The sequence below is a fragment of the Protopterus annectens genome, chromosome 17.part0 (assembly GCF_019279795.1).
Source record: "Protopterus annectens isolate FY-2018-M chromosome 17.part0, PAN1.0, whole genome shotgun sequence".
Lineage (NCBI taxonomy): Eukaryota > Metazoa > Chordata > Ceratodontiformes > Protopteridae > Protopterus > Protopterus annectens.
In genome coordinates, this window is record NC_056751.1 from 86,269,038 (window position 1) to 86,283,089 (window position 14,052).

Here is a 14,052-nt window from a genome sequence, read left to right on the forward strand (position 1 = left end):
AAGAAGGTGTATAAGGTAAGGCTGGAATCTTCCACTGTCCAGACTCTGCCAGTTGTTTCTCCTGAGCCAGGGGGCTCACCTGGTTGTTTTGTCAGATTCTTCTACCATGTGTGGGTTGGAGGCTGGTGAGGATTTGGCAGGCAGCATGTCCGACGAGGCCTTGCAGGTGTTTGTTTTGGGCGTTCAGAGGGAACCACGGTTGACTGTTTCAAAGCTCGGATAGGTTCTGCAGTTTCTCTTTTCTTTCGAGGAAAAGGGACCTTCTCAGGTTTCCAGGACGGCAGTCCTTTTGAAGAAGAAACAGAAAACTAACCATGTCTCTTCTGTTCCTAGGGATCCAGAAAGTGAGTGGCAGGCCTTTACTCAGGGGTTATTTAATGCTTTACTGTCGGTGCGGCCTCCTCAAGGGGTTTTAGTTCCTTCTTCCTCCTTAGTCTACCTCTTCCCCTAAAAGGCCCAGAGAATTCCACTCTTCTGAGGTGAATTCTGATGATGACTCCCTTATCGTGCCTAGCTTCCTTCTCCTTTAGACTATGGGTCTGAGGAGGAGGATTCTCATACTTTTAATAATCCCTCTGAGGAAATTTCCTTTGGTGGACACAATCTCAAGGATGATGGACTTTAAGTGGGATTTGCCCAGGTTTCGGCTATCCGTAAGAGATACTATGAGTTACTGCAAATGGAATTTCCTAAACCTGCAACCATTCCTCCTGTCTTGCCTACTTTATTGAATGTTTTTTCCACTGCCTCTAAAGCACAAGATTCTCTGCCCCCTGCTCTCAGGAAGTCTGATAGGTTTTACAGGGTGCCTGAGGATTGTTCCATTTTGTTTAAATGTCCTGCTGCTGACCCCTCTGTGGTGTCTGTAGCCTCTGATAAGCCATCTCAGTTGCTTCCTTCGTCCAAGTTACTGCCTTCTGACAAGGACAGTAGGACCATGGATAGGCTGGGTAAGAAGGTTTATACTTCCTCTGCCCTGGCTTTTAGGGCTATTAATTATCAGACCCATATTTCTAGGTATGTCTTGGCTCGTCTTTCTCAGGCCTGTCAGGTTCTTTCTGAGGGTAAATCTTCTGCGGTTTCCTTACTTGGGACATCCTCACAGGTAGTTTGTCATTCTGTCGAGTGCTGCTGCTTCTGGCTTGGTTCTGAGGAGATATTCCTAGCTTTGGCTTCAACCTTTGCCTGATTATATTAAGGCTAAGTTGCTGGATGCTCCTCTGGATAATAGTCTTTTGTTTGGTGAAGCAGCTGCTGGTTTATTTAAGTCTGTTCAGGACAAGGGGAAGGCTTTACAGGAGCTTATTAAGCATTTCTTTGTTTCTCCTGTGCCTAAATTTCAACGGAACTACCCTTCTAAGCTGGCCTTTATTCATAGGCAGCCTCGCTCTCCTTCTAAAGGTAAAAAGGGTAGTAAACGGACTCCTCCTGCTAAAGCCACTCAGACAGCAGGGATTCCTAAACCCTCCTTTCCTGATAAACCAGGTACTTCCTTTCCTGATAAACCAGGTACTGTTTGACTATCCTCCCATTCCCAGGCACATTCCTCTGTTTCTTTGCCTTTTACTCTCTCTTCCTGTTTGGCTTCGGATCACCCAGGATTCTTTTGTTTTGTCAATTATTCATTAAGGGTACTTCATGGTTTGGATTTCCCATCCTTTTATGGGCATTCCTCAGCCTCTTCGGGAATAGCTTCCTTTCTTCCCAGAGGTTCTTCGGGACCTCTTGTCTCAGGGTACTATTCAAGAAGTGCCTGTGTCCCAAAGGGGGAAAGGGTTTTATTCCAGAATGTTTCTAGTGCCCAGAAAGGAAGGCACTTGAAGGCATATTCTAGATCTTTCTGAAGATGCCTTCCTTTCGGATGTTGTCCCTTCACTCCGTTTTTCCTCTCTTGCTCCCGCAGGCCTTTCTGGTGTCTCTGCACCTCAAGGATGCTTATCTACATATTCTGAGCCATCATCTTTTCAGGAGATTTTTGCGTTTCTCTGTTACTTCCTGGCATTTTCAGTTCTGTGCTTTGTCCATTGGCCTTTCTACTGCCTCAAGGGTGTTCACCAAATGCCTCGCTCATGTGATTGCCTTTTGCAGGCTTCAAGGGATCCAACTCTTTCCTTATTTGGATGACCTGCTGATTCAGGCGTCTTCAACAGAGATCCTTTTATAAAATCTTTATTTTTTACCATTTCTCTTCTTTAGAGCCTGGGGTTCACAATAAACTTCAACAAGTCTTCCCTGACTCCTTCTAAAGATCATGTCTTTCTGGGTTGCAGGTTCAAACGGTGCCAATGCTGGCATCTCTGCCTCCTCCAAAGGCATTAACTCTCATTTCTTTCTTTCAAACTCTTCTTCCCCTGGCCTCCATTTCAGCCAGGGAGTTTCTGAGAGCTCTGGGGTTTATGCCTTCCTCCATTCCAATGCTTCCTCTGGCCAGGCTCCACACGAGGAAGTTCCAGTGGTTTCTGACATTGGTGTGGCTTCAGCATGTATATTCTTTAGACTTTCCTGTTCCTCTTCTCCCGTGTCTCAAGGTTGAACTTCTGTGTGGATTCAGCAGTTCTCTGAATCCAGGGCTCCCATTTCAGCCTCCGCTTTCCTCTCAGGATCTGTTCACAGATGCTTCAGATGTGGGATGGGGAGCAATGTTTGGCTCCCTGAAGGTTCAGGGAGTGTGGTCGCTTCGTTAGCAGAAAGAACACATCAACATCAAAGAGATGAGGGCTCTTCTGCTGGCTGTTCAAGCCTTTCATCTTCTCTTCTCTGCAGGGCCTCTCAAGCTATTCACAGACAATACCACAGTCATGTGGTACATCAACAAACAAGGGGGTACGAGATCCTACCATCTTTGCCGGCTGGTACTTCTGGTATTGGATGTGGTTATCCAGTATCGTGGGACTCTTCAGGCAGTTTACATTCCTTCAGATTGGAACATTGTGGCAGACAATCTGAGCAGGTCCTTCACTCAATCCCACGAATGGATGGTTCACAGGGATGTGTTTCTGGACATTGTTCACCAGTGAGGTACTCCTCAAGTAGATCTTTGTCTTCCCTTTGAACAAATAACTTTCTCTGTTTTTTTACCAGAATCTCAGGTCCTCTGGTCTGGAAGGTGGACACCCTCTCATTTTCTTGGAAGGGGATGTTTCTTTATGCATTCCCTCCCCTTCCTCTCATTCTGAGAGTCCTGTTTAAGATTCAATGGGATGCTCCCAAAATCGTGTTGGTGACTCCCTTTTGGCCATAATAGCATTGGTTCCCCTCTACTTCTGCATCTTGCCAGGGACAATCTTCACAAGTTACCTCACAAGGTGGATCTTCTCACACAAGACGGGGGGTCCCTCATCTATTCCCACCTGTCCAAGCTTCAACTGACACTGTGGGTGATAGGGTTTTGATTCCTCATGGACACCTTTTTCTGAGGACATGCTGCAGGTCCTACAGGAGGCCAGAAAACCTACTACTAGGAATTCTTACTTATCTAAATGGAAGAGGTTTTCTATTTGCTGTCTTTCTCTTGACCTGGACCCACTTTCTGTGGATGTTCCTTGGGTTCTTTCTTATTTGTGTGAGTTGCTCAATGCTGGTTTGGCCTATTCTTCTATTAAGGCCCACTTATCAGGTCTTTCTGCTTGTCTGCCTTTAACTCCCATGTTAGCTTCTAGATTTGAGGCTAAGCAGTTTCTTAAAGGCGTCCTTAATATTAGAACTCCTAGGAATCCTGTTCCTCCTTCCTGGGATCTTAATTTTGTTCTGGAAAAATTGACTCGGGCTCCTTCCTTGCAACATTGTTCTTGGAAGACAGTTCTTTTGTTAGCTCTTACTTATGCCAGACAGGTGTCTGAGTTACAAGCCCTTATGGCTTGTCCACCTTTTTTTGATATTTCATGAGGACAGGGTATCCCATACTAATCCTTCTTTCATGCCCAAGGTGATTAATGAGTTGTCTCTTAATCAGTTTATTAATTTGTCTACTTTTTTCCCCTCTCCGCAATCTGACAGTGAGAGGGAGCTGCATACCTTAGATGTGCATAGACAGCTCAGATTTTATTTGGATTGGATAATACTAAAGCTATCAGAAAGTCTGACCAGTTATTTGTTTCCTTTCATCCTAGCAAACTATTTCTACTTGGATTTCAAAGGCTATTTCCTATTGTTACACTTTTCATAGTGAGACCCTTCCTTCTTCTATAAAGGCTCATTCCACAAGAGCTGTGGCTTCTTCTGGTACTTTTTTCAAAGGCTTAGATGCTAATTCTATTCTTGAAGCTGCTACCTGGATGTTTGTGCATAACTTTACCAAACATTCCCAGTTGGATAGAATCTCCAGAGCCAGAGCTGGTTTTGCTGCTGCCATTCTTCATGGCTTCTTGGAGGCTCTGCTGCTTCCTCCTCCCAGGTTTTTTCTTGACCTTTGGCCTCTCCCATTTGTAAGGAATACTGCACCGGTGAATGTAAGGGCATGGTACAGTTGTGTAAAATCTTACTGTAACGGTAAATGTCCTTGCCTTCACCACTGCAGTATTCACTCCCTCCCTCCATCCCCCTGGTCTTTTTCCCTTTCTGGCTGTGCAGATTCTGCTTGGTTTTCCTTGGACTGCTGTTCCTACTGGGGCAATCTGTTCTGAGAATGGTATGCCTGAACGTCCCCTTTATGCTGTACGTTAAGCAAGGAGTAAGCAGGTGATGTTCAGTGTACCTTAAAGCAATGGAAATCTTTTGAAAACTGGCCGGACGGAGGGCTTCACAGCAGGAATCCCATTAGAAAGTAATACTGCAGCGGTCAAGGCAAGGACATCTACTGTTATGGTAAGATTTTACACAACTGTACTTTCTGTTTGTTATGAAACAATGGAAGAAGTCTGATAAGTAAGCATAATATTAACAGTTTAAAAGGACTTATAATACAGCTGTATGATGTCTTATGAAACTATTAGCTGTGACTATTTAACACTAGTATGCCTAAGATTAATTACGTGTCAACCTGATTTAGTACATAGCTTTATTTTGATTTGTTTTACACCTCATTTTGGAGCTATTTGGTGAAACAGACATAGTTAATTTATTTAATTCTCATCTAATTCCATGGTGTGGTCTGTGACACTGAGCAACTATTTGTTGGCATCTTTTCTGAGAGTTTTCTTTTTCTGCGTCCTGTGGGATAGTGTTGTGTTACAGAAGGTACTTGTTTTATACTGCTTTTTACTCTACTGTAATGAGCATGGGCACACAGCGTTATACAGCAAGATGGCAGCCTTAATTTTCTTCCATCAGAATTACCATCTGGTGGCTTTCAACCATACATATCTGATTCTTTCCTAAAGTAGTTAATTAGCACTTGATCTTGTAAGTCATAGTATCTTAGGTTCAGGTGCATCAGTATTACTTGTACAGAAATGTTTCCTATGGTGTACCTATTTCTGGCTGCATATTTCATCTTGGAGATCTGATTAAAATAGATTTTATTATCCATTTGGGGAAGTTTTTTTTGACAGACCTTGATGGGACAGCCATTGTAACATTATGGATATAAAAAGCGTACACACCCTGTTAAAATGCCAGGTTTTTGTAATATAGAAAATTAGACCACAATAAATAATTTCAAAACTTTTCCCACCTTTAATGTGACCTATAACCTGTACAATTCAATTGACAAACAAACAAATCTGTTAGGGGGAAAATATAAATAATAAAAAACGTACAGTAAGCTGATTGCATTGTGTGCACACCCTTAGACTAATACTTTGTTGAAGCACCTTTTGATTTAATTACAACATTCAGTCTTCTTAGGTACACACCTGCCATCAATTAAAGAGACTGATTAACCCCAAATAATGTTCAGCTGTCCTAGTAGGATTTTCCTGACATTTACTCAGTTGCCTGCTACAGTAAAAGCCATGGTTCACAGAGAGCTTAAAAAGCATCAAAGGGATTTCATTGTTGAACGGTATCAGTCAGGAGAAGGGTACAAAAAAAATTTCCACAGCATTGGAAATACCCTGGAACACAGTGAAGACAGTCATCAAAAAGTGAAGACATTATAGGACAACAGTAAAAAAACTCTCCACAACAGTAAAAGAACTGGACAGCTCTCCAAAATTGATGAAAAGACAAGACAAAAACTGGTCAGGGAGGCTGCCAAGAGACCTACAGCAACACTGAAGGAGCGGCAGTAATTTCTGGCAAGTACTGGTTGTGTACTACATGTGACAACAATCTCTCGTATTCTCCATATGTCTGGACTGTGGAATAGGTTTGCAAGAAGGAAGCCTTTTCTTACACAGAAAAAAATCCAGGCCCAGCTAAAATTTGCAAAACAGTACATCAAGTCTCCCAAACGCATGTGGGAAAATGTGTTCTGGTCTGATGAGACCAAGGCTGGACCTTTTGGCCACAATTCCAAAAGGTATGTTTGGCACAAAAACAACACTTTGCATCACCAAAAGTACACCATCCCACAGTGAAACGTGGTGGTGGCAGTATCATGCTTAGGGGTTGCTTTTGTTCAACTGGAACTGGGGCTTTAGTCAAGGTGGAGGGAATTATGAACAGTTCCAAATACCAGTCACTTTTGGCCCAAAACCTTCAGATGTCTGCTAGAAAGCTGAAGATGAAGAGGAATTTCACCTTTCAACACATCAGTGACCCCAAACATACATCCAAATCAACAAAAGAATGGCTTCAGCAGAAGAAAATTAAAGTTTTGGAATGGCCCAGCCAGAGCCCAGACCTAAATCCAATAGAAAATCTGTGGGGGTGACCTGAAGAGGGCTGTGCACAAGAGATGCCCTCACAATCTGACAGATTTGGAACACTTTTACAAGGAAGAGTGGGCAAATATTGTCAAGTCAAGATGTGCCATGCTGATAGACTCCTACCTAAGAAGACTGAATGCTGTAATTAAATCAAAAGGTGCTTCAACAAAGTATTAGTTTAAGGGTGAGCACACACAACAAAGTATTAATTTAAGGGTGTGCACACTTATGCAACCAATGTATTGTACATTTTTTATTTTTTATAATTTTTCCCCTAACAGATTTGTTTATTTTCAATTGAGTTGTAAAGGTTGTAGGTCACATTAAAGGTGGGAAAAGTTTTGAAATGATTTATTATGGTATCATTTTTTATATCACCAAAACCTGGCATTTTAACAGGGGTGTGTACACTTTTTATATCCACTGTAGATACGCTGTAACAAATTTCCTGATTTGCATCTTTATCATGAGGGCAGTGATTAACAATATGACCTACCTTGTGACATTTTGTTTTGTCTCTTGGCTGCTCACCATCACCATCTGTCCTCTACTTCTTTATGAGCAAATGGTATTTTAAGGTCATGGAAGAAGCTTAGGCTTTTAATTTTTTTTTTAATTTACTCCATCCTTTTCAGTAGTGTGTTCTACACTTATTACCTGACTTGTCTAAGATGGCAGTAAATTAACCTGACAGTACTGTTCTGTAGTTTTGGGATTTTCTATATGAAAGCTTTCAGTGCCAGATATCAGTTACTTTGTTTTATTTGCATCTATTACATTGTAGCAGTAGGGATTTTTGTGTCAAACTCACTTTTGCTGACTTGTTTCACAGCTAGACTTTTTGCTTGTCTCCTTACTGGGGCACTGATTTTCCCTGAATGGGATTCCAGATTTATGTTAATGACTTTCTTTGGTGGACTGTTGCACTGGTGTGGATATTCTTGGACTGAGAGGAGTTTGAGAAATGGTTTGTTTGCTTGTCTATTGTTTGTTAGCATTTTGCTGATGTACTGGATTTTTGGAAAACTGGATTACCCGTAAATCCACTTGTTGGGCCTCAGAGGTTGCTTGTCTCCAGCTTAAACAGAGGAATGATGGAGAATCCATGTGGAATTCTTGTTGGCTAAATGTCAACTTTCGTTTTGGTTCCCTGAGCACATCTTCCCAGCTGAGCATTAGTTGCTTAGCTTTTATTGCAATAGCTCCTAACTCTCTGACCTTACAGTAATAGGAGTGCAGCTTTGCACTGGTATATTCCCTGGCTGAGGTAATTGGTTTGGGGGTGTGAAGGATAAGTGGATCGTGGAACAGGCCTGGAAGTTAGCGATGTCACTTACACTTTCTTATCATGCCAGTGCTTTTCTTAGGCCCTACCCCACAATGTGCTAATGTTATACCTGTAGGCTGGGAAGGCAGTGAGGCATGGCCTTTGAGGACATGCCCACCCTGAGCCCTAGAAGCATCCATGCCTCCTCAGCCATCTAGCACACACAGCCTAGCAGTCATTCCAAGCTCAGACCATCACCAGGGCTCAGTGAATAACCTGCCTATAACAGGGTGGACCCCCTCTCCTAGATATGCATGCTGATCCTCACTGTCAGATGGCATCAGATGACTGTGTCATTAATTGAACTGGAGCTGACTGTTCAGTCATACTGACTTTATCCCCATGTCCCACCAGGCTGGTTCTCTGGCTTCAACTTTTTGCTATGTGTTCACAAAACCCAAAAACACAAAGAGTAAACTGTTTGACTGGTGTCTGTTTTCACTGTACATGAATGGAGACAGGAGCTAGGATTTATGACCATTTTATATCAGGAAGATTTTTATTAAGCATTTGATATTTATTTATAATTTATGTACCGATGTTCTTGAAAAGTTAATTACTCCAGATAATAATCCAAGTTTTACTATTGTACTATTTTTACTATTATACAAACTTAAAGTTTTGTCAGGTTCTTAGGAGTTTAGCATTTAAACTTGAACTATGCATGTATGGTAGTAGGCAGACAAAGTAGACAGTCATGTGTTATGTTGTTAAACAATTTAAATGGGCTAGGTGATGGTAAAGTATTCACGATAGTGTCATGTTGGTGGCTTAGAGAGAAATAAAGCCCTGACTGTGACCTGGCTTCAAGTATTGGCCCAAGCACTGAAGAAACTGATGGGGAGGGTGGGAATCAGCAGCTAGTGCCTGCCCACCAGTACTGGGGAGATGAAAGCAGCCTGATCTTGAAATAGCACTGGCACCCAACAGAGGCCGAGTGTCACATCAATGTGACCTGAAGGGCCAGGGGCAGACACCAACTGAGCATTGTGTTGGTGTACTGCACCTGGAATTAACACATGCATAGAAGCCTACATGTGCCATTTGCCAGTGTTGTGGGAGCCCTGCGTATCCAGGCTGCAGTAGAGAAATGAGAGCCAGATTAAGGAGAAACCATAGGCTGTCAGAGGATGCTGCAGCTGCTGCCAGAGTGGTTTCCCTTCATTCACTCGAGTTACAGCAGCTATGCTTTTCCAAATATTCACATCTAAAAGCTTAAATAAAAAAAGAAAAAAGCAAAACAAGTAAGTCCTCTGTACCCCAACTTCCCTGATTTATATACATACCAACTCCATGGTCACAGTACAGTGGAGAAAAGGGATGCATTGCCAGTTTGCACAATGCAGCTAACTGAAATAAAGTACTGTGATATTCAGAATTTAATGAACAGACGCTCAACTGCATATGCCTCAGTGAAGTGTGGATATAGCTGATAGAGCAGACTTGTATAGTTTTCCAGTTCAGGAACAGTTAGGTGCCTTCTCACTTTTTGTTACCCATCTATTCAGAAGCAGCCCTTGGACTGGGGGTAAACTCAACCCTCAGGCAGAGGATTGAAAGTTTAACAACTAGTCTCAGTTTGGGTGGCTGATTATCAGAGTGGCTTGGTGAAGAATTCATTCTCCACTTTTTTTTTTATTTTACTGTTAATTGAAAGGTGAAAAAAGTTTTCAGTTAATGTAGTTTTGCTGCAGTAAATGCACTTGCTCTTGTTAAAACACCATAAATATAAGTGGCAACTTTAATTTGTAGTGTCATCATCTTATCACTGAAGTAGCTGTCATGAAGTAGTTGTTCTTATAAGGCTGGAGGCAGCTATTCTACATTTAATTAACATCTGTCCTCCTACATCTAGTACTCTAGGTATTACTATATCTCCAGTGGTATATTCTTCACTTAATAAATCTGTGTCTGTATTCGCGGGCAGGACTTATGGTATCAACACTAGACTACATGTGAGGCAAAAAGAATCATACAGACACGTAATAGTATTAAAGAACTCAGAAGGTATGGAGCAGCTAAATAAAAAGAATACTTATTGTAGTAAACACTTTAAGCTACGGGCTAAATAATTCCATTTAAAGGAGATGTGTGCAGGGCATGGTAGCAGTTACTCTAGCATACTTCTTAGCAGTCCATGGTAGTCATAGCTCGGGTCTGTTTATGTAACAGTTTGGTACAGTGACACTTATCCCTGTGCCACTTTCTGATCATCACACCTTAACCGTTCACATTCACCTTTCTTTGTTGCTTGTTCTCCCAATATTAGTGAACATACCAAAATTTTAAATTTGTTTGGAAGGCCGGATAAAGGATATACATTACTGAAGTTTGTTCATCACAGCAGTTTATTCCCACAAATTCTGTGGAATTATTTTAAGCAAGCAATAATGCCCAACAGGATGTGTGTTACTGTGGAAATGCCCACCCAGGGGTGTTCTGAGGACTGACACCACATGTGGATGGCCTCTACATCCCTGGAAGGGCATTATTTCCACAATAACACACACCCTGGAGGGGATTTTTGCTCTTAGAGAATGGTCTGTCTGCAAAATTTTTTTTTTTTAATATTATATACTTGTTTTGCGGTGGTGGTGCTGCGGTAGCGTTGTTGCCTCACAGTTATACGTTGTCCGTTCGATTCTCAGTTAGAGTGTCTTCTGTGTGGCGACATGCGTGAATGGGCATTCCTTCGTTGAAGGTTGTGCGTTAGGCCTGGCAAGCCAGTACGTAAAAATCTACTGCCAATCATTAGCGGACCGGAGTTCTGCTGTGGCGACCCCTAACCGGGAAAAGCCGAAAGACTTTTATTATATACTTGTTTTTATATATTTTGATGCAAAATAGTTCCTCCATCTAATGAATCAAACTTGCTTTAGTATATTTATTTTTGCTGGAAAAAGTATTTTACATCAGAAATATAAGATATGTAAGTATTTTATGTCAAGACACATACACACTCACACACACACACACACACACACACACACACACACACAGAAAAACACACACACATACACATATATACAGCAATGTAAACCATACCTCTCAACCTCTTAATGTAAGAAATCTGGTCAAAGCCAGTAATAATGTGGGAGAAGCAAAGCCTCCAAAATAGGGACAGATTTTAAATATAGTCGTTTAAACTTAGAAAGTTGCTAGAATAATAGATTTTGGGATAGTGTGCATTTTCTGAAGGATAAAAAAAAAAACAGAGAAACTAGTGGTCTTAAAACTTTGTTGATGAGCTCATTCACAGTAATTCCCAAAAAATCACGAAAACCAGGTAGTGTTCCCAAGCAACAATCCTTTATTCTTCACAGACAAGCGATCCTCAGTAATGAAAATCAGAAATACTTTGCAATGTTAAACATGTCAACTTTTATATACTTAGAAGTAGGTGTGAAAAATATATGTATTGTTTAATTTTAAACCAGCCTGTTCAAGGCAAACAATATAAACAAGGCCATAAAAAGTGCGTTTTAGTACAGCAAGTACTCACCCCCAGACACTACTACCGATTAGGTCAAACTAAATCCTAGTTAAGGAGAATACTACCTATCTATATGCAACCCACATTCCCAAATCAGGTAGTAAGAAAAGCATAACATACACATAAAAAGACTGACTTTTAACTAAAATTGATTTCAGATAACTGTGACAAGAACTAAAGTCATGTACGTAGGTAGATAAGTAAAAAAGTTAACTAGATTGATACAAGAAAAAAAAAACACGTAGCTATCTAACCATAAACACTATCTAACTAGAACACTATAAATATAAATGTGTGTGTGTGTTTAATAATATGTATTAGTGTGTATCAAAAATAAGTTATTTATAGCTCAGGAAAAAAATGTCTAGAAAAAATGATTTTATTTACACCTCTGAAAAAAAATATCAGTACTTTGCAGTTAAAACAAAAAAGTGTCATGACAGTTTTCATGTTTACCACCCCAAAAATATGTTTATTCAGTAAAAGCCAGTAGAAAAAACACATCAAACAGTGGATGAAGTAAACTACTAATAATGTATGAAAGTGTGCAGGTGTGTGCATGAGTGTTCACCAGTATACTAAATGGGGGAATTATACCAAAACTTCATGGTAATACTAGCGTTGTCGACTCACAGTAAGACGCTGTGCGGTTCGATTCTCAGCTAGAGTGTCTTCTGCGTGGAGACATGCATGAATGGGCGTACCTTCTTGAAGGTTGTGCGTCAGGGCTGGTAACTCGGCACGTAAAACTCAAATACCAATCATTAGCGGACCGGAGTTCCGCTGTGGCGACCCCTAACCGGGAAAAGCCAAAAGACACAAACAAACAATACTACATGTTAATGAAGTTTGAAACTCAAAAGTCTGTCATTATTAAGTGACTTCTGTTCTCAATGTTTGCTAGAAAACCTCAGATTTTATGAGGAAAACACACACACACACACACACACACACACACACACACACACCCCTCACATAATCTCAAACACACAACACTAAATCTATCCTCTTACCTAGATTTTACACTAATCTTAACCTGCAAATTCTCTCACACACACTCCTTCCTCTAATGTTGAGATTTCCACTATATTTAAAAGCTTCAGCTTTAATAAACAACCCCTCTCGTACCTGCATGGAAACAAATCTCACACAGTGTATAAAACATCATTTTCAAGTATCAACATTTCAAGCATTCAGCATTACAGTCTTTCAGTAAAGTATGCACAGCAGATCAACCAGTTGACAAAACTGATTTTGACACATTCACTGTTAGACACACACACACACACACACACACACACACACACACACACACACACACATATGTGTGTGTGTGTCTGTCTGTGTGTATGTATAAGTATAGGTTACCTTCAGAGGATCACAGTTTTAAAACTTCTAATTTCATATAGCCGAGACCAGATAATCAAAGTTTTAAAACTTCAATCGTTCTGACGGAATAGGAAATTTTCCCTTTTCCTCACTGTAGTGTGATCTCGGAGTTGGTATATTTAAATAGCAGGGGGTGTGGGGGGTGCAGGGGAAACAGCCAGGAACATTTTTATGTTTTGTTGTTATTTCAGGTGTTCAAAGTTTTGAAACTTCGAATTTCATATGGCCAAGACCATATGATCGAAGTTTTAAATCTTTGATCATCTGAAGTAGATACATATATATGTATATATATATATATATATGGGTCTACCTGACAACGCCGAAAGCTGACAACGTCGACGATGAGAACACCGACATCAGAAGATCGAAAACTGAGATGACCGATGGATGAAAACCCCGATGCTGAGAACACCGACATGTGAAAAGGCTGTGTAAGTATGCGGTAGTGACGGACGTTAGGGTGAGGGTGCGAGTAAGTTAAGTGTGCGATATTGACGGACTCTAGGGATAGGGGTGGGTTAAGTGAGTTAGGGTTAGGGTGCAGGTTAGGTGAGTGTGTGATAGTGACAGTCTTTAGGGTTAGGGGCGGGTTAAGTGAGTTAGGGTTAGGGTGCGGGTTAGGTGAGTGTGCGATAGTGACAGTCTTTAGGGTTTGGTGCGGGTTAAATGAGTTAGGGTTAGGGCGCGGGTTAGGTGATTGTGCGATAGTGACAGTCTTTAGGGTTAGGGGCGGGTTAAGTGAGTTAGGGTTAGGGTGCGGGTTAGGTGAGTGTGCGATAGTGACAGTCTTTAGGGTTAGGGGCGGGTTAAGTGAGTTAGGGTGCGGGTTAGGTGAGTGTGCGATAGTGATGGACCTTAGGGTTCGGGTTTGGGTTAAGGTTATAGATAGTTGTGTATGTAAGGTTTAGTGTGGGTTTGTAAGGATTTTGGTGTGCTTGTGTTATGTGTGTGCTTTTTGGACAGGGGATTTGTTTTGTTTGTTGATTGTCGGGATTGTGGTGTGTCAGGCATGTGAGGTTTCGTGTTTGTGAACTTTCGATTATGTGGTGTCGGTGATTTCGTTGTCGGTGTTGTAGTGCGTCGGTGTTGTC